General features: G+C 44.6%; 1 protein-coding gene across 9 annotated transcripts in view; it reads left to right on the forward strand.

The window, feature by feature from the left end:
• PPP1R12A (protein phosphatase 1 regulatory subunit 12A) overlaps nt 1-23428 on the forward strand; it is a 227127-nt gene that overhangs the window by 18716 nt on the left and 184983 nt on the right. The gene's annotated exons all lie outside the window — the stretch shown is intronic.

Below are 23428 nucleotides of genomic sequence, written 5' to 3' on the forward strand. Positions count from 1 at the left end.
GACCTTAACTACAGTAAAATCTGAAATCAACAGAAGTCTTGTCTGTTGGCTTTAAAGGAGGCAGGGTTTCACCTTAAATCGTTCCTCTTGAATTACTCACTGTGTGGCGTAAAATAGTGCAAGTGCATCCTACCACCTTGTTCTTGCTTTCTGTAATTGGATTTCGTATTTGAATAGTTTGAGAAGTCATTACTTAAACAATAATGTCTTATAATTTTTGGCCAAGATTTAATTTATAAAGCCTCCTTGAATGAATCTATGACTTTACTTTTGCCATGACCCCTCAAAGGGCAAAATTCTAAATTGTGTCAGCATAGCAATCTTTCACTTTGTGTTTCAGAGGGGAGAAAGACGCTTATTGGCCTGCAAGTCAGATGTATTTTAGGCTTTTAAAGCAGGGGCACACAAAGTGGGAAGCATGCCTCCTTGTGGGGGGTGTGAAATTTCATAAGGGGGATGCAGCACAATCAGCTGCTGGCTCTCAGGCTCATCCATCTAATTAAAAATGTTGAAATATGTTACTCTGTCTATGTATGTGTATTCACATTTGTATACTGATTGATAAAGTGTTTGCATTCTAGATCAGTGGTCCAAAACTTTTCAGTAACACAGCACACTTCAATGAGACAAACAGTTCTGTGGCATACGCACTTTTTTCAGCTGAATTGGTTGCTCATAAACATCATATTTACTTACATTTACTGTGCTTATAGTCTTAGTAGAGAGGTTTGCAACATAGCACATACAAGCTAAACATGGATCAAATGCATTCATGTTTCACATCCACCAAGAATACACTGTCTTACACAGTGAGCACAGATGCATTTTCAAAATCTGCTCAATTCCATGCTAGGGATGTTGAGTAAAGAAGTAAACACTGGAATGGAAGCAGGCACCCCTTCCCATCAGCCTGTTCGAGTGAGGACATGGCATTTAAACCATGTCCCAGCTCCAACAGGTTCCCCACCAGCTCCTTTGGGTTGGGAAGCAGCATTCCAGCTGCCTCCTGATGCAAAGAGGATCCTGCAGGGGTGACATTTCCCCTCACCCTGGCTCTGCAAAGAGCCACTGTTGGGAGGGGAAGTAGACAAATCACGTGCCAGCTGGGACTCAGGCAGCCTTGCTGCTTGAGTCCTAGCTGTTGTATCATTGTTTTCCATCCCCTGCAGTGGCTCTGCAAAGAGCCACAGTGAGGGGAAATTGCTGAAATTTCATGGCACCCTTGGACATGTCTCATGCCTATCCTTGTGCTGCGGCACACTGGTTGAAACCCATTGTTCCATATACTTGTACATGCCAAAAGTTTAGTTTTTTTGTTTTTTCCCCTCTTTTTTTAAAAAACATAAACATAACCAAAATTGTCGGTTTGTATTACAGGTCCTGCTGATTGCAGGGATGAAAAGTGGGGCCCAGCATAAAAAGTTTGCTCACCCCGGTCTTAGAGTATTGTTTCAAGTGGCAGAAAGTGTGTGTTTGATCTTTCAAATATCTAATGCTGATTTTTAAGCATTGTTTGCAGCCCCAATTTTGTGGCAGCCAAACATATTTTTCATTCTGGACATCATGCAGAAAGAGCTTCTAGTAGAATAGCCTTGTAAAATCTTTACTGTTTTGACCAAAAAAAAAGAAAATCTTGTTAAGATACATATAGTTAGTTTCTTTAGGGGAGAAAAAAAAAAGGGACATCTTTTGAGTAACTTCCTAGCTTGTACTAAAGAGCCAGTTTAGTTCTGAAGAACAACCTGAAACCTATGCCATGCATCAATAAAATAGCTGTCAGAGTTCTGATTGTTGAATATTTTCTGATGAAGAGGACAAGAGCGTGTTTTGTCTTTAAGATAAGATGAGTGTTTGGTTTGGCAGTTGCGAAGGTGGAAAAGCTATTCTCTTGCCATGGGTACTAGATGTGGGTGCACTCTGTTCAACTGTTTTTGAGGATTGCATTCTGTTAGTGATACAGCAGTATGTGGTGGCAGTCTGCTTAAAGGTGGTCTGTCCCCGTGCCCCCTCCCCTGAGCCTTCCACTTTTTCCTTAGGATTATGGATTTTATTTCTAGAGGAGAACACAGCTTGCTATAGCCATTTGGTAATATGGAAATCTATTTTAACAGCATTTTGCTATAGTCTCCAGCTTCAAGACTTCCTTCACTGTAGGGCTGTACTGAGTTAATACTTACAGGCTTGTTTTCAAATGTATGTATAATTTTACATGAAAAATTATGACATGATTAGATCAGTCATAAAACTAAAATAACACTTTGAAAAAATAAAATTACAGAGACTGTGTGTGCATTGCAGGAAGTAGCAAGCAATAATGACAACAATAATATACATGTTTTGGAAGGTGAGTGTGAAAGACAGATTAGTTGTGTGCCTGGCTGCTGGGGAAATTTTGGAAAGGTGCTGTCTCTTTAAGGTACACCATCACTGACTGCAGGAGTGGTGGTTCAACCTACAGGCCTGCTCCTGAGCCCTGTCCCCTCTCCCCTGCTCTGTGGGGATGGGGTATGTGGTTGGGGGTGAGAGACACAGATTATGTGTGCTGGCTGCTGAGAAGCCATTTGATGCCTCTCTAAGCACTCAGCTCACCACCTGGACAGTTAAAATCTCAGACCCCATTAGCCTCCTGCTACTGAGACCTGTCTCCTGTGCACTGGTCTGTGGAAATGGAGTATGGGTTGTGGTGGTAGAGGTTGAAGGGGACACCCTGACATCCGTGCCACTCCCTTTTGGTCCCACTCTGCACAGCCAGCAAGAGGGTCTCTGAAGCAGTTGGCCAGGGGCTCTAGTGCAGGAACAACCTGACTGCAAAGTGGCAGTGGGAGGGACACCTGAACGCTGTTGCAGAGTATGCACTACTCTGCTAATAGAGTGTGTGGCTCTTGAATCACTACTGTGCAGTTAAGGAGTACAGCAGGTAAAACCAGGCAATTGCTATATTCTCAAATTAACTCACCCAAACTAGTAAGACAAAACACTTGTGTGTCTCTTTCTGCAGTGGAGTTTCTGATTTTGTATTGCTCTGTACGATATTGTTTTCTCTTAAATACAAACTTTTTTAATAAGCGCAAACTCACAAAATGATCACTCTAGATCTGACTTTTCAGACCTTGTGCTCAAGTAAAACCTGAACACTTCTAACAGTTGAGCCTGGAACATTACTCATAATTTTGCGAGGTGCTAAAGGTCATGGTCTTAATAAAGATTCATGGCTTATTACAACATTTTCCAGTAACCCCCTCTTTTGGTCTGCCTCTGAGAACCAGAGTTATTCAAGAACCGCTTCACCTTGAATGGTTTCGTAGAGTGTTGTCTACTTACACTAAACAGTCTGTTATATCTTGTATTTAGCTATGACATTGAATATCTTTCCCAAACCTGAAAAGAGGTCTGTATACCTCAAAAGGTTTTTTTCACCAACAGAAGATGGTAAAGTAAAATATATTACATTGTCTGCCTTGTATCTCAAGAAAATTTTGACACCTGTCAGCATTTCATGGCTTTTTAGTTTCTAGCACAGAACTTAAAATGTGAAGGCATAAATTATGCTTTTGTAACTTCCAATTCAACTTCCTCCCTGCTTTGCACAGGTGATTGAGTGAAGAACAGTTAGAAAAATCTGCCAAGCAAAAATTAGGGATTTTTTTTTTTTTAGTGTAGTATAATCGTGGAAGACAAATTGGCTCAGGGGGCATATCCAGAATTGGCTGAAGACACTGAACCTGAAATTGCACCAGGTCTTGAACATCTCAACCAAATGTCCCAATGACCTTTGACTCCAATGACAAAAGTTAAACTAGGCTTCAGTATTGCAAAACATCGTTTGAAAGTAGTGAGCTCAGTACTTTGCTGTCTATTTCTGTAAATCCATAAAAAGCAATTATCTTAAGGAAAAAATTGTGAAATCTTGCTCTTGATTGTTCCCATGACATTTCAATCCCCCAATAAACAAAGTCAAACCTAGTTTAGAAGAAGAAGCTGATTTAGGGGTAAGTCATTTGCTTCTAGTTTAAGCATGCCTAAGTAAAGTAATAATCACATGTTTTGGTCCATTAGAAAGAAGCAATCTGAGAACAAACTGGATCAGACAAAGATGGGCATTTTGGAGGTCTTTGGTATGGACAGAGAACAAGGAGTCTGGTATGGGTTAGACATCAATAACCAGGACTTACCTACTTTGGCAACATCTGTGGATGCAGTGGGGTTTCAGCACTTGCAGGGAACAGCCAGGAAACCTGCACTCAGCAACTCCCCCATGCTTCCAGATCTTCCAGAGCACTGAAAATTGCTCATTTTTGGTATTAAGGCTCTGGGAAGGATGAGGGAGGATCAGGAGCGGGGTAGGGATATTTGGAAAAATGGCAGAGTAGCTGCAGAGGCTGCACAGCCATGCTGTCTCTTCCCTGGAGTGCCCCCCTCAGTCCCACATGATTAATGCTGGTCCCTCTGCTGTAGCTGAAGTGAAGCACTGCAGCTGGTGGCAGCAGAGAGGCTGGCATTGACTTCTACAAGTTTGACAAATTCCCCGGTTTGGGATTCATCAGTCCTTAAGATGACGAAGTTTCAACCTGTAGTAAAATGGGAAGGCAAACAAAATCAAAAGGCTTCCAAAATTGCTTACGTTCACTTAGGTCCTGTGCTGAAAACTTAATTTGCTGCCTCAAATAGCTGTCAGAATCACCAATTTTGTAAAGAATTGTCATTCATAAGTTAAGGTCCTGCCTGAATTACCCAACAGTGAGTGAGTGAAATGCACTGCGATATGCTGAAATTGTCCCAATATGAAAGTAGGTAAGTCCTGAATCCTCTTTCTACTCTCTTTATTCTGTTCTCCTCGGGCAAATAATCCTAGGGTGGCTTAATCAAAGCTGAAGACCCCAGGTCTGCACAAGTTCTCATTATCTGTATTTGTCTCTGGCTTGTTTTTTGCTTTGACAAGTAATACAATTGCAAGGTAGCACTTAACATCATGTGTTCAACTTGAACATGTTTTTCATGACCTGAGCCACATTGTGAGAGACTGTTCCAGGAGTTCCTGGATAGAGCGGTACTGAAGAAAACAGGATGAGAAAAGAACATTTGTGTCCTCCATACAGTATAAATGACTTACAACTGCCCAATAAACTGTTGATAGCTTTTTTTGCCTCCTAATATCACCAGTATTCATGGATGCCAGGTAGAGTTTAAATCTGTGATCTTTTACCTCTAACTCTGTAAGTAGTGCTCAAATGCTTTCACATTATATCAAAAGAGTTGGAACTTGTCCAATGAAAGGGGAAAAGGTGGAGAAGGAAAAAAATGGTATCAGGCACTTTCCAGAGGGCTGTTATTACTTATAAAACACTCAGCAATGGCTATGCCCTGGGGTTTTATCGGTAGTGCATTGACATTATACGTGGAACTAGTCTTACATGGAGTATGATCTCTCTAAGCTAATATTTGCTCATGAAGAACTACTTGAGATGAACCTGAAAGCCTGTGTAGGAAGAGGAAGTTATTGTAGTTGGAGACCTAGTAGAATATACTTTTTACCACTCACTAAGCAGAGCAGACCTATGTCCCCCGCGCCCCCCCCCCCCCCGTAGCTTCTTTGAGAGAATGCCACCCCTTCACTAAAGTGAATCGGTAATCTAGACAGGCTTTTGAAATATTCATTTTGTAATAGTTCTGGGGAGCACTCCAGTGTGTGTCAATTCAGGGTGACTTGCTTAAGGACAGGGTTAATAACAGTCCAAAACTGGGGGTCCTCCACCATAAAGCACACTTCTGTTTACCACACTGGCTAGCAGGAAGCCATGTAAGCAGTTTCCTCAGATGCTGCAGTTATGTGCCACCACCAGTAACACTCATAAAGGTGAGAGATTATGAAGACCAGTCCCATCAAATAAAAAGGTGGTTCTGATCTCAAAGAACCAGCCACATTCCAGGTCAAATTATAATTTATAATTTTACCCCCAAAAGCACTCTGTAGCCAGTTCTTTAGCATCTGAAAGGTTTTATTCATAAGAAGAAAGAAAACTGTTAAAGAAATCAAATACATACATAAATTGCAAAGTTCTTGGTGCAGGCTTGTAGCAGAGATGGAATAATCTACTGGGTGTAAATCAAGTCTCTCAAGTACATCTGTGAGGGAGGGGTCTTCACCAGTCCTTTTAGAGTTCAAGATTACAGAGGGAAACACCTGAACTGGAATTAATTTGCAAGTTTGACATATTTTAATCTTGGATTTAACAGAGATCTGTTATCTTGCGCATTACCGGGGCAATTTCCCCACCTTCTGATATTTGCAGAAATATGGCACGCATCCTACTTACTTTTCTTCTTCCACAGGTCCTATTAATGAGAGATGACACAAACCCCCGTCTTTTTCCCCACTCCCACTGTGTAAAAACCCTGGATTCTTATTGCCTACTCCAATCTGAAGAAGGGAGTCTTACCCACAAAAACTCATTACCTAATAAATAAATCTACAAGACGGAATTTGTCACGTTAAACACGTCACCTGTCCATGTATGACTCAGTCTTTGCGGGTGGATGCCATTGCTCCCAGCCTGGTCTGAACATTCACAGAAAAGCTGATCAGGTCTGGATTAGCGCTGCATAAGGCCCATTTTCAATCAAGTATGTCTATTCCCTTGACTAGTACTTTTTTCACAGTAGGCCAAGCCTCCTGCTGATGCTTTCCGGAAGCAAACATTTGAAATACAAGGACATAGCAATACTTATAACTTCATACACAGAAACGATACATGCATACGAATAACCTAAACATAACCAGTGAGTCATAAGCTCTTTATAGATGTCTTATTTGGCCCACATTTTCGAAGGTTTATTTCAAACATATAGCACTGGTAGCAACAGTGATCTGTATTTCGTATTGCAATCCAGTATAGCTTCTTCAAGAGAATGCTGTCCCTTCACTCAAGTGAATCATTAAGTTACACTTGCTTTTGAAATAATCATTACCCAAGTATTTCTGCATATATCCAGGCTCGCTGTTAAATTTATTCTCTTCTCTTTATCTCCAAGAGGCAGGCCCATCCCTGATAGCTACAGGAAGCTTAGTTCCTCTTTTTTGGAAAAATATCCCTGTTACATTCTAGCTTTAGGAGAATCTATAGTCTGGCCTACAAAATATTAAAAAACGTGCCCCCCTCTCTGTTATGTATAAAGATCTAGAAGTTTTTTTCCAAAAAAATACTATTGTTACTTTTTATGTCACAGTAGACAGTTTTCCCACAAACTGTTTAGTTTCCAAAGGGGTCCGCACTTCCATTTTGAATATTTTAGGAGTTGGCAAATGCAGTAGTTTTAAATCTTTTTCATTAGACATGCCTTGTCTTGACAGAGAATGTGCTAGATTTCTCTCTGCACTTTTAACACATGTACTTGTACCTTAGCTTCAGGGTAGCAATGTGGCATTGTTAATATTCTGGTAAAAGTCTTTGTTCAAGTTAAATATTAGAATTGAAGAAAAGTCACTTCCCCTCAAATCACTCTGATTGGTAGGAATTGCAGTTCCAAAAGTCCAAGGCCTCTGGACCAGATTGTTGAAGTCATTGGTCTGTTCTTATATTTTTCGTAGTGCTTTGGGTATTAAGGGAAACGCATAGAGAAGAGCTACTAACCAGAAGTGGAACTGCATATCTGTTGTGTTCTCATCCTGTGGTGTGTTTTTAACTCCATGAATGAAAAAAAGTGGTGGCTTCTCTCACCTCCTTGCTAAAGTTGTGCCACATAATATCTCATTCTTGCACCATAACAGAACTTGAACTTGGAGAGAAGCTGTGCATTCAGCCATGTTGGAGGCTATTCAGTTAGCCTGCTCAGCTAACCTTGGCTTTGCTAGTTGGCTTTTACACAGGGTTTAAACCAAAGTGAGATTTTCCCCCCACATTCACCCAAAAAGAGTTTTGCTGTGCAGCATGAGTCTTCTCACTGACCTGCTTTCATAAATAAGCTACAGTAAACTCTTAATTTAATGGACCCTAATTTAACAGACTTCTGAAATGATGGGCACTGTTCGCCCACTTCTCCCATGAATGCCAGCGACTCTCCAGGGATAGAGGACCCACTGCTGGAGGAGGGGCCGTCAAAGCAGTTGGGGCCAGCAGAGGCATACCTGCTCCAGGTAACCTTAGTTTCCACCAGTCTTGGGTGGGTGATGAGCGGATCGTGGCAGGTGAACCCGGAGGTTCAGTTCTGTGAACAGTGCAAAGAGCCAGCTGCCGAGCTCTTTCTCCTGAGCCTTCTGCATTCCTCCCAGGTCTTGGACAGAGCGCTCTCTAGTGCGCCTTGCAAGGTGCCTCCAGTCCTGCAGATTTGGATTTAACAGACTTCTGACATTAACGGACACCCCTTTCCTCCAATTGTTCCGTTAAATCAAGGGTTTACTGTGTTGTGATAACAATTGTAGTTGCGGAAGAGGAAGAGAATGTTCCCTCAGCCATCTTTCAATCTTAAGTTCCTTCTTCCTTTTCTGACAGACAAACTTGATAATGCAGTTATACATACCAAATTTGCTAGCTTGCATAGAGAGCTGTGTCTGTTCATTGTATCAGTTAGTGGAAAAAATGGCATGAGGTCACAGACTAAATCAGTTGTCAGTTTTAGGAGCTGTGAACGCTGCTGGCCAGTTGAGTATTACCATGTTTTAGCACAGATGAGTTTAATGTTTTACACAAGGCTAAGTACTGAAAAAGCAAATACTTAGCCTTACCAGCAGGTCTGCACTGCATGGCGGTACTATCTAAGAAGGTACTATGAGTGGCACATGCCTTTCCTAATAAGTTATGAATTTGAATTAACTCAGGGGCCCCAGATGGTTTGTCTTCTCCTTGAACTGAATGTTCAAAGAGATTTTCTGAAATCACTAGAGAAACCTATTCAATAATTTTAACTAAGTGGAGGATGTTTATGCCTTTGGCCTTGAAGGGACACCGGGTGTGAATCTTCTGCTAACATCTTTTATGGGCTAAAGTTAACACTGTGTTCCTGTCGTATATAAATAATCTCAGCAACATCTCAGTGAAGGGTCTTGGGCTCAGACACCTGTTGGACCAGAGAAGAAGCAAAGCTTTAGGGCTCAGTGTTAGCAAAGTCTCTGTTTTTTCCCCTTTTGTTTGAAAACTTTTGAGGGCCATGGTGGTTATGGAGAATGCATGATGTTCTGTTGTAGTGGGGGTTGATGTAAGTAAGGCCCAAATCCGCCATGCTTTATAAACTATGAGCTTTTGGTTGTTGCCTTATTAAAAAAACAAACAAGAAACTCAGCCATTCTTGCTGCACAGAGATATCGATGCTGTTTCCCTTTTTCCTGTCCTGTCAGGCAGGCCTTGTCTGGTTTCTTTGTAATACAGGTGCCAAAGGAGAGTTGAAGGGGTAGAAGTGAAGTGCTGAGGGATCTTTCTTCAGCCAGGGTACTCACAGCACCTTTCGTTCACAAATACTGTCCTGGGGTTTCTAAAACTTGTCAGGTTTTTTTTTTTTTTTTTTCCTTGGATTGTTTTGATGAGGCAGACAGCCAGGGACACGAGCTGCTACAAGCCTTATCGTTCCAGGCTGAATGTGTACTGGTTGGGTTGGTTAAACACTGACAAATCTTCAAAGATTAGTTGCTGACAAGCATATGAGAATGGGTATAGTTTTAGAACTCAATTTGGGAAGAACAGACTAGCTAGCTTCAGTAATGCGTTTGCCTGACTGAGACCCATTTATTTTCAGAACAGAGCTACTCCCGAGCCACCAGGGTCCTCTCATATTCTCTCCTTTCCAAGAAACAGAAGTCGGTTCATGGATGAGGCAAGTGAAGGAGAGTAGCAGTAGAAAAAGAGGCACTGGAGGGAGCCTAGTCATAATGGACATGTGTGGGTCTGGGAATACTGACAGTGAGAGAATTTGACTGGCAACATTCCTGAGGTTTTTCTGCAAAGAATTGTTGTTAAGGTCATAACTCTTATTCTGACTTTCTCTGACAAATTAATAAATTTAAAACTGCTGAAGAATTTCTCTCGTGAGGGTGTTCAAAGAGCAGCTTCATATTAAGACCCAGCGTCTAATGCAGCAATGACACTTACTTCTGTTTTCACCATCAATTTAAAATTCTGTTCCCCCTGGGGGGGACAAGCAGCCATGTGGGGGGGTGAGTGAGTGCCTGAGAAGGGGAGTCAACTGAAGTTTTGTAAACAGTATAAAGAATGGGTTTCAGGAGTAGATGCATACTCCAGTAGGAATTTTTTGCAGCTCAAACATTTCCCTGAAAAAGCTTCTATGTCTGTCCTGTCCTGTGCACCACCACCACCCCCGCCCCGCTTTATACCCTTAAAGTTATAGTCTGTGGGCCAGATCCAGTTTGCCACGGCTTTTAATCTGGTCTGCGGCCCACCTGCTTCTATGACTGTGGAGTTGAGAGAGCTTCAGATGCTCTCCCAAATATGCTAACATTCCTCAGCTAACATTGCCCAGTTTTCATGGAGGCAGGGACAGCCCAGCAAAATTTCTCTGCTCCTATTGACTGCAGTTAGCTGAGGGTGAGGGCAGTACAGCACAATTTCTCAGCTCCCATTGGCTGGTTTTCAGGTACAGGAGCAGAGTTTGCTGGTGGTGGGGCAGTGCGGAAGGGCTCTCTCCCCCTCCCCCAGCATAGAGTGCTACCTGAAACAGCCCAGTGGGCTGGGGCTGCTGGCAGGAAGTGAAGCCTCAGCCAAACTCCCTCTCAGATACCACACCTTATCCAGTGCTTCAGTCTCTTACCCTAAGCTCCCTTCCATACCCAACTGCCATCCCAGACCCAGGAAAAACATAATGGAAAAGTGCAGCCCTTGACCACTTGGCAAATTCTTGAAGTGGCTCTCTAGAAAAAATTATTGCCCACAACTGCCTTAAAACAATGGAATGTCAGAAGTAATTTACATAGGAGGAAACTCTTTCCCATGCACTTGAAGAGATCTGCAGCTGTGGATATAGAATGTCTTGGAGGGCCTATTCAGTCATAGCTTAGGATCCCTGTAGAACAGGCACCTGTTTCACAAGCAGTTGCTTGATTTCTTTAGTGTGGTTTTGCTTTGACTTGTTCTCTACTTCCTGTCTCTTTCTGCTCCTTCCCCTTGCGAAAAATAGATCCAGGTAAGCCACTTGAATAGCAGGAGTTGCTATCCCTGGTCAAGAAATGGTGAGGTATGGGTTAATTTTTCTGCTTTTCCTGTTGTATACAACGTCTGTCATTTATTAGCACCAGATGCCTGAACATGAATGGCACTTTCCTTATAGTAGGTGCCAAACGTATGAAGATACCGAGCTTCTGAAAGGTTACAATCATCTGCATACAGCTGCAGTTATTTTTCTAACTCTTCTTAACTTTCTTCCAACTAGTAATTGGCTGATTTCTTATGGGGTCATGTCACATAGGTCATCTAAACTTCTCTGTATAGTTCTGCAGAATTGGGTAGGCACCTTATAAGTATTCAGATACATAAGTTGTGGAGCTCTGTGGCATCTGCCAGAAATTCTGCTGTGATCAGTTGAATCGTTACACAAAACACTTGTGGGAATCTTTGTATGTAGAAATGTTCTGACTGACTTTTATTTAAAACTCTCAGCAATGTAGCAGATTAAATATGCTAACAAAATTGCACATCTTTTCCGCAGAGAGCTGTAAGCAGTGAATTGTTTCTAGAAAATGAACTAGTACACAAATTTAAGCAGGGGTATTCAACTTCTTCTCATGCCTCTCACCTTAATAGTCTATGAAAACTCCAAGGCCCAGTGGGGAAAGGGGGTGGGGGGCAGGAGTGACGGCAGCTCATGGCTACTGCCTCACCAGGTGTTGGCAGGGCCATCTGGGTGGGGAGGGGCCTGGGAGATAGATGCCAAGTACCTATTTTCCTGTGGAGTGTTCTCCTCAGCTCTGCCCAGGCCATGCCCCACTCCCCGTTCTCCAAGGCCCTGCTATGCTCTGCTTCTTCCCATACCCACCCAGATCTGTGCCCTGCCCCTGAGCATGCTGTGCCTTCGCTCCTCTCCCCGCCCCCCCTTTCTGATGGTGTGAAACATCTGATCCACAGCAGGTGATAGGTACTAGGAGGGAGGGGGGGCATTCTGATGAGTGGATTGGTGGTGCTGTGGAAAGGGGGAGGTTTTCAGGAGAGACACGGGAAGGGGTGCTGAGTACCCATCTTTTTTTTTTTTTTTTTTTTTTTTTTTTGCCGTGCTTCCTCATCCTCTTCCTGCTGTTTGCCACCTCATCTCCCTGTAAGGTTCTCAAAGCACAGGGCCTGGGCTGCTTGCACAAATGTGCCATACCCAAGGAACCACTCTGGCTCCAATGCTTTGGGGTACCCAGGTTTCTGCCTGGGAACCAGCCAGTCTAGAGCTGTCTCTGCTTTGCTAACCCCCTGAAACTGGTTCACTGCCCCTGCCCCCCATCAACCTGCTGTGGACTCTAAACTGAGAGCCTCTGTGTTAAAGGAACAAAGCTTTCAAAGTCTTATTGGTCACCGAAGTTTTATTTGCTATACAGTAGGAAGGAAGCTGTTTTAAGACCTACACAGCCTCCCTAATTCTCATTTGTCCTGTAAATCCAGTAGGCAGTGGTCCCTGTTTAAAGTAACATGGCTACAATGCATTTTATCCTCTGAATTAAAGTGTATAGGAACGTGAAGGGACAATGTCTGGTGTAATATCTTTCATTGCGTCTAAATTAGGATCCTTATTCCTGTGTTGGAAAAATAAGTAATGTACATAATTATAAGATAAATGGATGTCCATAATTTTTTTTTTGCTGAAATGAAAAATTGAGACGTATTAAAATAAAAGCAGCTTTTAATCCATTGTAACAATGGTCCTGTAAAACATAAATATTCTAAACATAGCTGAAGTGAATGCATCCAATAAAAACAAACCAGTATCTGGTAATGGAAAATATTACTCAAGGCAAGAGTAGAAGCTAGCAGAAAGGCAGTTGAACAATCTTATTCTGTACACAGATATGAAAATTAAGCGTTTTATGACTTTCTCAAACATGTTGGCTGAAGACAGGTCAATTCTATTGGCTTTTTGGCACACAAGTACCTGAGCAGTGGCATCCTACTACTGTGTGATTTTTAAACAGGATAAGTTCTTGTACTTGCCAGTTCTGTCAAGTTATGGGGTTTTATGGTTTTAGAAGTACACTGGAACCTGTCTGGTCCAGAACTCTCTGGTCTGGCTGGACCACAGAGCTCCAGTGGCAGAGGGACTGACGACAGAGGGACCAGAAGGGGAATTGACTTTCCCTGGTCCAAGAAACTCCCTCATTTGGGGCCAGTCGGGTCCCAACGATGCTGGACCATGAAGTCCATCTGTCCTTTGAGACTTGTTTTTTATTTTCAAACTTCCTTTTAAAATTTAAACATGGTTAATTTAAGTGGTATTATCTAATAAGCAACAAAGTTACTTTTTGAACAGATGTCCTATTCCATTTTGGAACAGTTCCACATGCAGAAAAAAAGAGTTTGCTGACATGAACAAGCTCTCTAAATGGTCCCATCCTGTCCGTCCCGCTCCCTCCACCCCTCGTTTCTGGCTATATTTTGTCATGGGAGTGAGTCTTATAACAACACAAATCCATGCATGAGGACTTGTGACTAATAATTTAAGACTTGTTGACATAGTGATTCAACCTGCAGTAGAAGGAGCCACATGACAAGACAGAAAACGGCAAGCTTGATACATTGTACACTAGGATCTTGGCTTGCATGTACTACAAGTTCCATTGTGCACTTTGACATATTTCTATTTCAAAGTGTCAGTGCACTGTGCATCTTTCAGTGTGCAGCAGAAGGATCCATGTGGCCCACTAGTGCACTGTAGATTTACATCCAGGCTTATGTGCCCTAAATTGCCACATAGATAAGCCCTTAGTTTTCAAATTTCAGTAGTTGAGCTATGTGTTTGAGTAAGTGAAAGTCAGAATAGTATAACTAAAGAATACACTAGTGTCTTAATGTGTGACAACAGGGTAACACCGTAAGCGGTAAAATTTTTTACTGTAAATTCCAGATCTTCAGCTTCAGACGTGAGAATAAATCAAGTTATCCTACTACTTACAAAATTTTGTGGTTTGTGTTTTTGCACAGTATCCTATTAAATGTTCATAACACCTGGCATAAAAGGATATTTGAACAAACCATTTTTGGGTAGCTTATTGAAGAACATTAACTTTGCTTCCAATTTGAAAACAAAACTATCAGTTCTATTTGGAAAGGTATCTGCCTTTGTTGTCCTGATCAGGAGTCTCAAGTTGGAGATGCTGTTCCGAACATGGACCACTACTTCAGGGCAATATATTTCCCTGAATTGAGGCCAAGACTAGAAAATTGTTTGTGAGGCTTGTTTCCATAAGTTTTCTCCTAAATTTTAAATGTACTTAATTGGATGATGAGATTCTTCCTTTTCCTTCATGGCCTATAAAATTCCATCTGGTTTGTACTTTGTATGTTGGCCTTGTTTTATGCTAGTGACCTGTAATCGAACAACTAAAATTTCTCCTAATTTAGCAATTTAAACAGTAGCCATATTTAGATTGTTAGCACTTTTTCTGGAAGCCAATCCATGTGGGAATTGCAATGCCAGGAATTGTCTTTTGAGGTAGGATTACTGATCTCCATTGCAATGTGAGGAGAACCTTTAATAGTTTTTTGATAAAGTTTTAGAAACGCCCTATTTGTTGAAACACATTTAATCCTTGTGATCTCAAACTGAGAAATGGGACCTAACTCTTCCCCCTCGCTCTTTGCCATGTACCTTAAGCTTTCATTGCTTACCAGTGCTTTTCCACTCTCTGCAGATAGTTGCTGCCTCTGTATATTTGTTAAAAAAATGCAAAATAACACTAATCTAGAAGAGCAGGCCCCATGCTTAAATATAGTACCTGTTCAAATAAGCACACATTCTGGATAACACCTTCTTCTCATCCAGGATCTATCTGTGTAGAAAAGAAACCTGAGGAATACGGGGGTGATTGGAATTTGTCCAGGAACTAGTCTAGATGTAGATAACATATGACTGAAGCCTTTTGTGACCTATTTCACTGATCACAAACTGACATCAGATCACCAGAAATAAAAAGCAAATTAAAAAATAACATGTTTATACTGTGTGTGTGTGTGTGTGTTTGGTAGGGTGGCAGTGCTCACTGTGTGTGTGCTCACGTGTGCATACACATATATAAATAAGCTATTAATTTAATCTAATTTATTGCCAAGAATATAGAATTGTGAATATTTTTTGTCCCAGCTTGTCACAGACAAACAAAGGATCCTGGTGGTGGTAATTTGATTTTTTTTAAAAAGTGCTTTCTACACAAAGCACAATTGTCCATTTTTAGTAGGGGCTGGAATCAGTTTCAAGTGAGAGAGAACTATTAACCTCTGTACAGGCAACTGAGATCAAACCTGGGCCTTATGCTCTGAGCCATTTTTATATACCTGCATGGCAATGTCAGATTCTGCAGAACCATAATTCTCACTTAGTCTTTTAGCCCTAATGGTTAGCCCTTCCAATGGTGAACAGTTTTTTAATCTAAGTCAGTGTTATCTTTCATTTACTTGCACACCACTTGATTTAATGATTAAGCCCTTGTTTAAGCACACAACTTTAACCAGCTTCAGTTAAAATCAACTGGCTAAAGCAGTGTAAATTTCTGTGTATGCTTAGACCTTTTAAAACGAGGCTTACTTAAAACTGGCTTCCCCCGGTGTAATATTCAGTGCTATTTCAGTAATGCAGACAGCAGGTTACCTGGTATTGTGTCCTCTGCTTTGAAAACTGAGTGGCTAAATTTAAGCCTCTGACAGACAGGAAATGTAGACAACCTCCCATCCAACCTTAACTCCTCACTTCTGGAGATGGGAGTAGGCATTCTGAATAGCGATGAGATCTGTGCTCAGCCTGTCTTCGCTTCTCTTTTTCCTAGTCAGGCAGTTGCCCTATCCTTTAACATGTGGCAGCTAACACTACTTATCTGGGAAGTGCTCGCAGATGGTTAGTGTTTACTCTTTACCCTCTGAAGCTGATTTTCCAACAGGGCTGTCACAGTGACATGGATGTGAGTCGTGTGCTCTGCTATACTGTTGCACTGATGACTACTAGCTCCTGCCTGGAGCCCCTGCTGCATTCCCAAGTCCTCGTTTCTGGCCCCACCCCAGAACCATCAACCCTCATGCACTCCAACCCTAAGCCCCGATTCCTCTTCTTCACCCAAACTCCCTCCCAGAGCTTGCATTTCAGCCTCCTGACCCCTCCCTGAATCCCTACTGCACTCTGAATCCCTGAGTCCTAGTGGGAACCCTTCTCCTGCACCCTCAATTCCTCATTCCCTGATCCCACTCCAGAGCCTGAAACCCCAGCTGGAGCCTTCATCCCTTTGCTACAGTCTGATGAAAATGGGCACGGGTAAGGGTGAGCAGGCAATGGTGTGGGGGCAGGGGAACAGTGTGAGTGGGGAAGGGCAGGAGGTGGGGCAAGGGTGTTCACTTTTGTGCAATCAGAAAGTTGGCAATTCTAGTTGTACCAATGAAAGGCATAGTGATGAATGGGATCTTGCTCCAAGTCCTCTGTTCTGCATTATAACCCCCCACATTACATCCCTCACTGTAAACTATGTGAAATGCTTGAATTTTAGTTGGACTTGGCTGTTAATTGTGTGGGCTGTGATCCAGCTGTGGCTACATTCCTGTTCAGCCCTTGTTCCCCGAATATTTTCATCAGATGCTGATGGTCGGTCCTGTGACATTACTCTCCATATTGTTTCGCATATTCACTTTACTTTGAGTGATGCCCACTGCTACTGCTTCAGGTACCACTGTGGAAAAAGCCAGAAAAGGCTGATGGTCCATGAGCAAGGACAATGGATTTTGTAAAGGCTTTGCCTTCCTGTAAATGTGTCATACTGTCCCTGACTCACTGGATGCTGTGATGCTGCAGGGTGAGGTGATGTTAGCCTCCATCTTGAAATGCAGAACTGTTCCACAGGGAGAGGGGGAATTAAGCAAAGGATTCCTGCTTTACTGAATACCATATAAAATGAGGGAGGAAAATGGTTAAGATCTTCAGTATGCTTCTCTGCCTCCTCATCGAAAGAGACAATGAAAACACCTGGAACTGAGGATGAGAGGAAGAAATGCTGGACCCAGGCTACAAAGATGCCCCTCCCCTGTGAAAGAATCTACCTGAAACAATATCTAGGGTGAAGAATTATTATTTAAAATCAATTTCTTAAGTGAATCTAGCTTAGTTTGTGTGTATTATATATATGTTCTATTTAAAAAGGTAAGAACCACATTACAAAAGGTGTGTTTTGTTTATAAACTTGTTTTTCATTTATAATATAACCCAGTTAGTTTATCTGCTAACTGGTGGAGAGGGTGAGAAGTTGTGCGCATGTTCTTTCACATGGGGGGGTGGGGTATTCCATATAATTTTGTTTTAGTACTCCAAAGGAAGAGGACATATGGGTGCTCTGGTAAGTCCCTTAAGCAGAGCCCCCCCAGAGCTGATCTTTGTCTACGCTGATCTGCAGTTGAGTGTGGCCCTGCTTGTGTGTTTGGCTAGAAGAGACCTGAAAGTTGGGCTGAGGAAGACCAGGTAAATGGGAGTCTAGGCTGGCAGCAAAGCTGAACTCAGTGATATCTTCACATCAGGGGCATCCCAAGGGGTCCAGCTCATCACAATGCTGAATAAAATGATCTAGCAGGTGGAATGTATCCTCCAGGCCCATCATTTGCCCACAGCTGGTGTAGGGGGTAGAAGCACTCCACTTCCATGTGCAACATAGTAAGTTCAAATGTAAAATGGCTTATTTATAGTAGTGGGCAACCCTCAGCTGAATGAGTACATTATGGAGATGAGTGTCGACTGAAACAATGGCTCAGACAAGTACAAACTACCCTGTTGATCTCATCTCGGTGTAGTCTGTGTCCCTCATCTATGCCCAGACTACTGTGTGCATTATGTTTTGAAGATGTCATCACTCTAGTTTTTGTGTGCTTCTGCCATGCACGAGTTATGTTTGTTCTCATTCATCAGGGGACTTCTGCTTGCCAGTGGCATGCAACACAAATACCTGTTCCTGACACAGACCCAGTCAGTCTTTTCAAATACAAAATCAAATGTTCTAGCTGAGACTGTCTGGTGCCTATGCTGTCATTTCAATGTGTGACCTAAGTACCTTCCATGTCAGGCACAGTGTTATTTGCTAACCTCTCCTAGAAGTGGTACTAAGGTGAAATTTCAGTATGTTTTTGAGCGGCTGAACTTTGCTAAAATTGTGTACATCTCTTACATTTCCAAAAGAGGTCCATTGAAGCTACAAAGAACAAACGGGACATATTTACACAATGTAAAAGGAGTTAGTACAGGACCCAGGTTTCCTGCAGAGTAAATTCAATCACACAGTACAGTAATCCCTCAGTATGCTCAATTTCAATTTGTGTTTAACTCACATTAATGCAAGTTAAGTGCAAATTGAAAGTGCTCCAGCCCCTGGCTCCCCTAGCTGGGGGAGCCTGGCAGGCAGACAGGAAAGCTTCTCTCCTGCTCCTTTCAGCTGCCACCTAGTTCCTGGCTCTCTCCCACCCCCCCACTTATGCAATATTTGGGTCGTGCAAGAGTGTGCAGAAGTGCAACCCTCTCATAACTTGGAGGACTGCTGTATTTGTTCTTTCAAATTACCAAATTGTTTTTAAATAAAAGGAAAATATACATGCTTTATTTAAATGATTATTTTTGCAAAATAGTGTTATTTTTATGAAGTTAGTTTTTATTTCAGATTTCTTAAAAGGATTGTTAAAAGCTGTCCATATAATTTTTGAAGCAGTTTTTTAATGAGCATTCTATCAAATGTATTTTTTCTTCACTCCCTATTAATTCTTACCATTCAATTGGTTTTAACAAAAAGGGTTATAGTCAGTTTAGTGTCCAATAACAATTTTTTCTAGTTTTCAAAACTTAAGCATTCATTTAGCTATGCCAAAACAAAGCACAACTCCAAATTTCTCCATTTTCTCTTTTCAATAAGGTTGAGAAGCAGTCCTATTCCAGGTTCATCCTAATTTTCTGGCTCATCTCTGTTCAGTCTTTTTCAACATTCAGTTCTGTCAGTTTAGAGTATTGCCCTTAATTTGGTGAATCTGTGTTCTTCCCTGTTTTATGAGAAGTAATCCTTTTCCTGGCACAACCAAACCTGTTTTCCTGACACAACCATACCCTAACTTTGCCTTCTTCTTCGAGTGTCCCCGTGGGTGCTCCACAATAGGTGACGGCTTGGCCGGCGCCGCAGATCGGATCTTCCAAGCAGTTTCTGCCGGACCGCGCATGCGCCGGCACGTGCCGCTCCCTGGCGCGCTCCTGGCCACGTGCGCGATCTGGTCCCCGCCAGTTCCTCTTAACCGCCGTCGGCTGCAGACGGAATCTGACTAGGCTAAAGCCACATAGCGTATTCAACGACTTTAATTGTTTTCTCTTTAAAGTTTTCAGTTATTTAGGCTACCATAAGTAGCCGGTTGTTATTTTGTAAAAAAAAAAACAAACAAGCTACGGAGGGACAGCTCAAGCCAGTCCCAGTAACAAGCGCCGGAGGCCGGGAGCTACGGCCATCAGCCCTCCTGCTGAGGCAGGCCATCGGACGGGGAAGCAGCACAAAGAGGGTGCTAAGTACCCATAAACAAACTCAAAGACTCACCAACAATGTCCTCCTCAGGCTTTAAAAAATGTGAGTCCTGCCGAGAGGCGATGCCAGTGTCCGATGGGCACAGTCTCTGCATAAGGTGCCTGGGGGAGTCCCATGTGGCACAAAAATGCGCCTTCTGTGCAAAATTAACAACAAGAGCACAGAGAGACAGGGAGATGAGGATTAAACTGCTGCTTCTTGACAAGGCCCTCCAGCCAGACGTGCCGGAGCGGCTGCAGCAGGAGGGACCCTCCGGGGCCCTTAGAAGAAAAGCTGCCTCCCTCACTCCATCAGCGGAAAAACGGAGGAGAGTTTCTCCAACCTGATCCCTGCCGGCAGCAACGGTGAGCGGGACGGGAGGAGCACGCAGCCCCCAGCCGCAGCAACAGCTGATCGGCGGCGGCACGGAGAGCCACGTGGAAGCGGCTCAGCCTCCGATGATCAGCCAGCCGCCCCGCACCGCAGGCAGGGCGGCGGCTAAGCAAGCGCCGGTACCGGCGGCACCGCAGGCAGCGGCACCGACCCCCGGGGAACCGGCGGTGCAGAGCGCGCAGGCACGTAGCCTGCAGGCGCAGAAGGACTCCGCACGTGCGGCACCGCCTTCGAGCGTGCCTAGCACGGTGCCGACGGGGCCGGGATCCCCCGCCCATCAGGGGGCGGAGTTACCTCCCTCTAGGGAGGGGAAAGGCTGCACACAAGAGGAGGTACTGCAGCCCCTCTCCAGACAGGGCTGTGGAGCTTTTTTCTCACAGCCCTCCGCTCATGTTGCAGACTCCAACCAGGAGGCAGGGGTCCCGCCTAGCCTACCCGGAGCCCCCTTCGCTTTTCCTGCAATCAGCCTCCCCATGGCTGGCACCACCCTCACCCTTCCTGGGATTTGAAACGCTAGACTATTATGCAAAATCGCTCTCTCCAGTGTCTCGACGATCCCCCTCTCCCAGACACAGAGGGTATGTGCAAAGGGAATGGTCAAGGTCACCTTCCCAGGAACAGTGCCTATACTGCCATGGTCGTCCCTACCACGTGGGGCATGGACACCATCGGCAATCTACCAGGGAAAGATCCCCACATACTACCTCGTACCCCCGAGGGCAATTGCGATCGGGGACAGAGACTCAAGCATCCCAGGGGGGACTGGCCGTAGACCCACGAGATTTTCCCTCGCAAACCTCCAGCGAGAGGGCGCACCATCACCATCAAGAACCGGAAGGGTCCAAAGAAATGTACCCCAGCGGTTCCTCGTTTTCCTCCCCGGATGAGGCCACGGCCTTAGGGGACGTCCATCCTAAGGACGATCTCAAACAGTTTCAGGAGCTGTTTAAGAGGGTAGCTTTCACGCAAGGCATCCAGACAGCACAAGTGCAAGAGAAACATCATAAGCTCCTTAAAAATTTGAGCTCCCCGGCCTCCTCCAGAGTAGCAATACCGCTTGATGAGGCGATCTTGGAGTCCGCCACTACCATATGGCAGACCCCTGCAACTATTCCGCCTGTTCAAAAGAGAGCGGATAAGAAATACTTCGTGCCGGCGAAGGGCATGGAGTTCTTGTTTAGCCACCCCCAGCCAAACTCCTTGGTGGTGGAGTCCTCGCAACAAAGATTAAAAACATCTCAATTTAAAACAGGGGGAACGGACAGAGATGCCAAGAAGCTAGAGCTGTTCGGCAGAAAGGTCTACTCCTCCTCCACCTTAACGTTGCGCATGGCAAATTACGCAGCGCACTTGGCGAACCATAATTTCGACAACTATGCCAGATTAACTTCCCTCATGGACTCGCTTCCAGAGGACAAAAAGCCAGTCCTCAAGGCCATAGTGCAAGAGGGCTACGCGGCTGCGAGGATGGAAGTTCAGATTGCTTTGGACGTTGTGGACACGGCAGCACGTTCCACAGCAACTGCAGTGGTGATGCGACGGGAGTCCTGGCTCCAGACCTCGGGTATACCGAGAGATCTGCAAGCGAAGATAGTCGACCTTCCCTTCGACTCGCAGAAGCTGTTTGCTGAATCAACTGACTCGGTCCTTCATTCCAGTAAAGATTCAAGAGCCACACTCAGGACCCTGGGGATTTACACCCCTCCATACTCAAAGAAAAGGTACTACCCACAGCAAAGGCGGTACCAGTACCAGCAACAGCGCCCCCAGTATCACAGGGGTTACGAGCAAGGGCGGCATCAGCAGCACCAGCAGTACAGAACCCCCAGGCGACGCTCACAACAGGGCCGTCCGTCCTCGGGGCGGGGCTAAAGGCCACAAGTTTGACATACAGATCCAGGGCTGCGCCATCACCACCATTGCACAAGATCATCCAAAACGACTTTTTCACCATCGCCTCCGACCATTCTACGACCAGTGGCAAAGGATCACCACAGACAAATGGGTGCTGGAGATCATAGCCACGGGGTACGCCATCCCCTTCCAGTCGCTCCCGCCGCCGCGACCCCCGCCCAAGCCCCACCCTCAGGAGGCCTCCCATGTAGCCAGGCTCAGGCAGGAGGTGGCCCACCTCGAGTTCTTAGGGGCGGTGGAGAAGGTGCCGGAGCAACTGCAAGGGAAAGGGTTCTACTCTCGGTATTTCCTGACAGAGAAGAAGACAGGAGGCTGGAGGCCCATCTTAGACCTTCGTGGCCTCAACAGGTATCTACGCAAGCAACGTTTTCGGATGATCACGATTGCCTCCATCCTTACAGCACTGGACGATGGAGACTGGTTCGCAGCCCTCGATCTACAAGACGCGTACTTCCACATAACCATCCATCCGGCTCACCGGCGTTTTCTCCGGTTCATGGTGGGCAACGAACACTTCCAATACAAGGTCCTACCGTTTGGCCTTTCCTCGGCCCCCAGAGTCTTCACCAAGACCTTGGCAGTGGTGTCAGCCTACCTGCACAGACAGGGGGTGTTTATCTTCCCGTATCTGGACGACTGCCTGCTCAAAGGGACCTCGAAAAGGGAGGTCCTCCGCATGATACGCGTCACAGCAAACACGTTCTCCTCACTTGGCCTGGTTATCAATCTGGCAAAATCAAAGATAGACCCCTCACAGGACATAGAGTTCATAGGGGCTCGCATAAACTCGGTCTCGGCGAGAGTATACCTACCAGAGGCTCGCTTTCGAGCCATCGGTTCACTCGTGCAGGTCATCACCTTCAGCCCTACAGTGCCGGTCTTGACGTGCTTGCAGCTGCTGGGCCACATGGCAGAGGCGACGTTTGTGGTACAGAACGCCAGGTTGCACATGCGCAGCATGCAACACTGGCTGGCAAGTGTATACAAGCCGGCAGTACACACCGTTCACAGGGTGGTGTCGCCCTCACCTGGGGTGCGCGAATCCCTGCAATGGTGGGTAAACCCTGGGAACTTGCTAACAGGGGTACCCTTCCATCAGCCGCAAATATCGGTTTTCCTCACTACGGATGCCTCCCTCATAGGGTGGGGAGCGCACATGGGCGAAGAGGTGGCTCAAGGACTGTGGTCACCCACGGAACAGTCTCTACATATCAATGTTCTAGAGCTCAGAGCAGTGTTCAACGCCTGCAAACACTTTCGAGACCATATACAAGGCAAAGTCGTCGGGATCAGTACGGACAATACCTCCACAATGTTTTACATAAACAGGCAAGGAGGAGCTCGATCCCGTACCTTATGCGCGGAAGCAATCCGCCTATGGAACTGGTGCATCGCCCACGATATAATCCTGAGAGCCTCATACTTGCCGGGCGCGCA

This window comes from Carettochelys insculpta, chromosome 1 (assembly GCF_033958435.1).
Source record: "Carettochelys insculpta isolate YL-2023 chromosome 1, ASM3395843v1, whole genome shotgun sequence".
Lineage (NCBI taxonomy): Eukaryota > Metazoa > Chordata > Testudines > Carettochelyidae > Carettochelys > Carettochelys insculpta.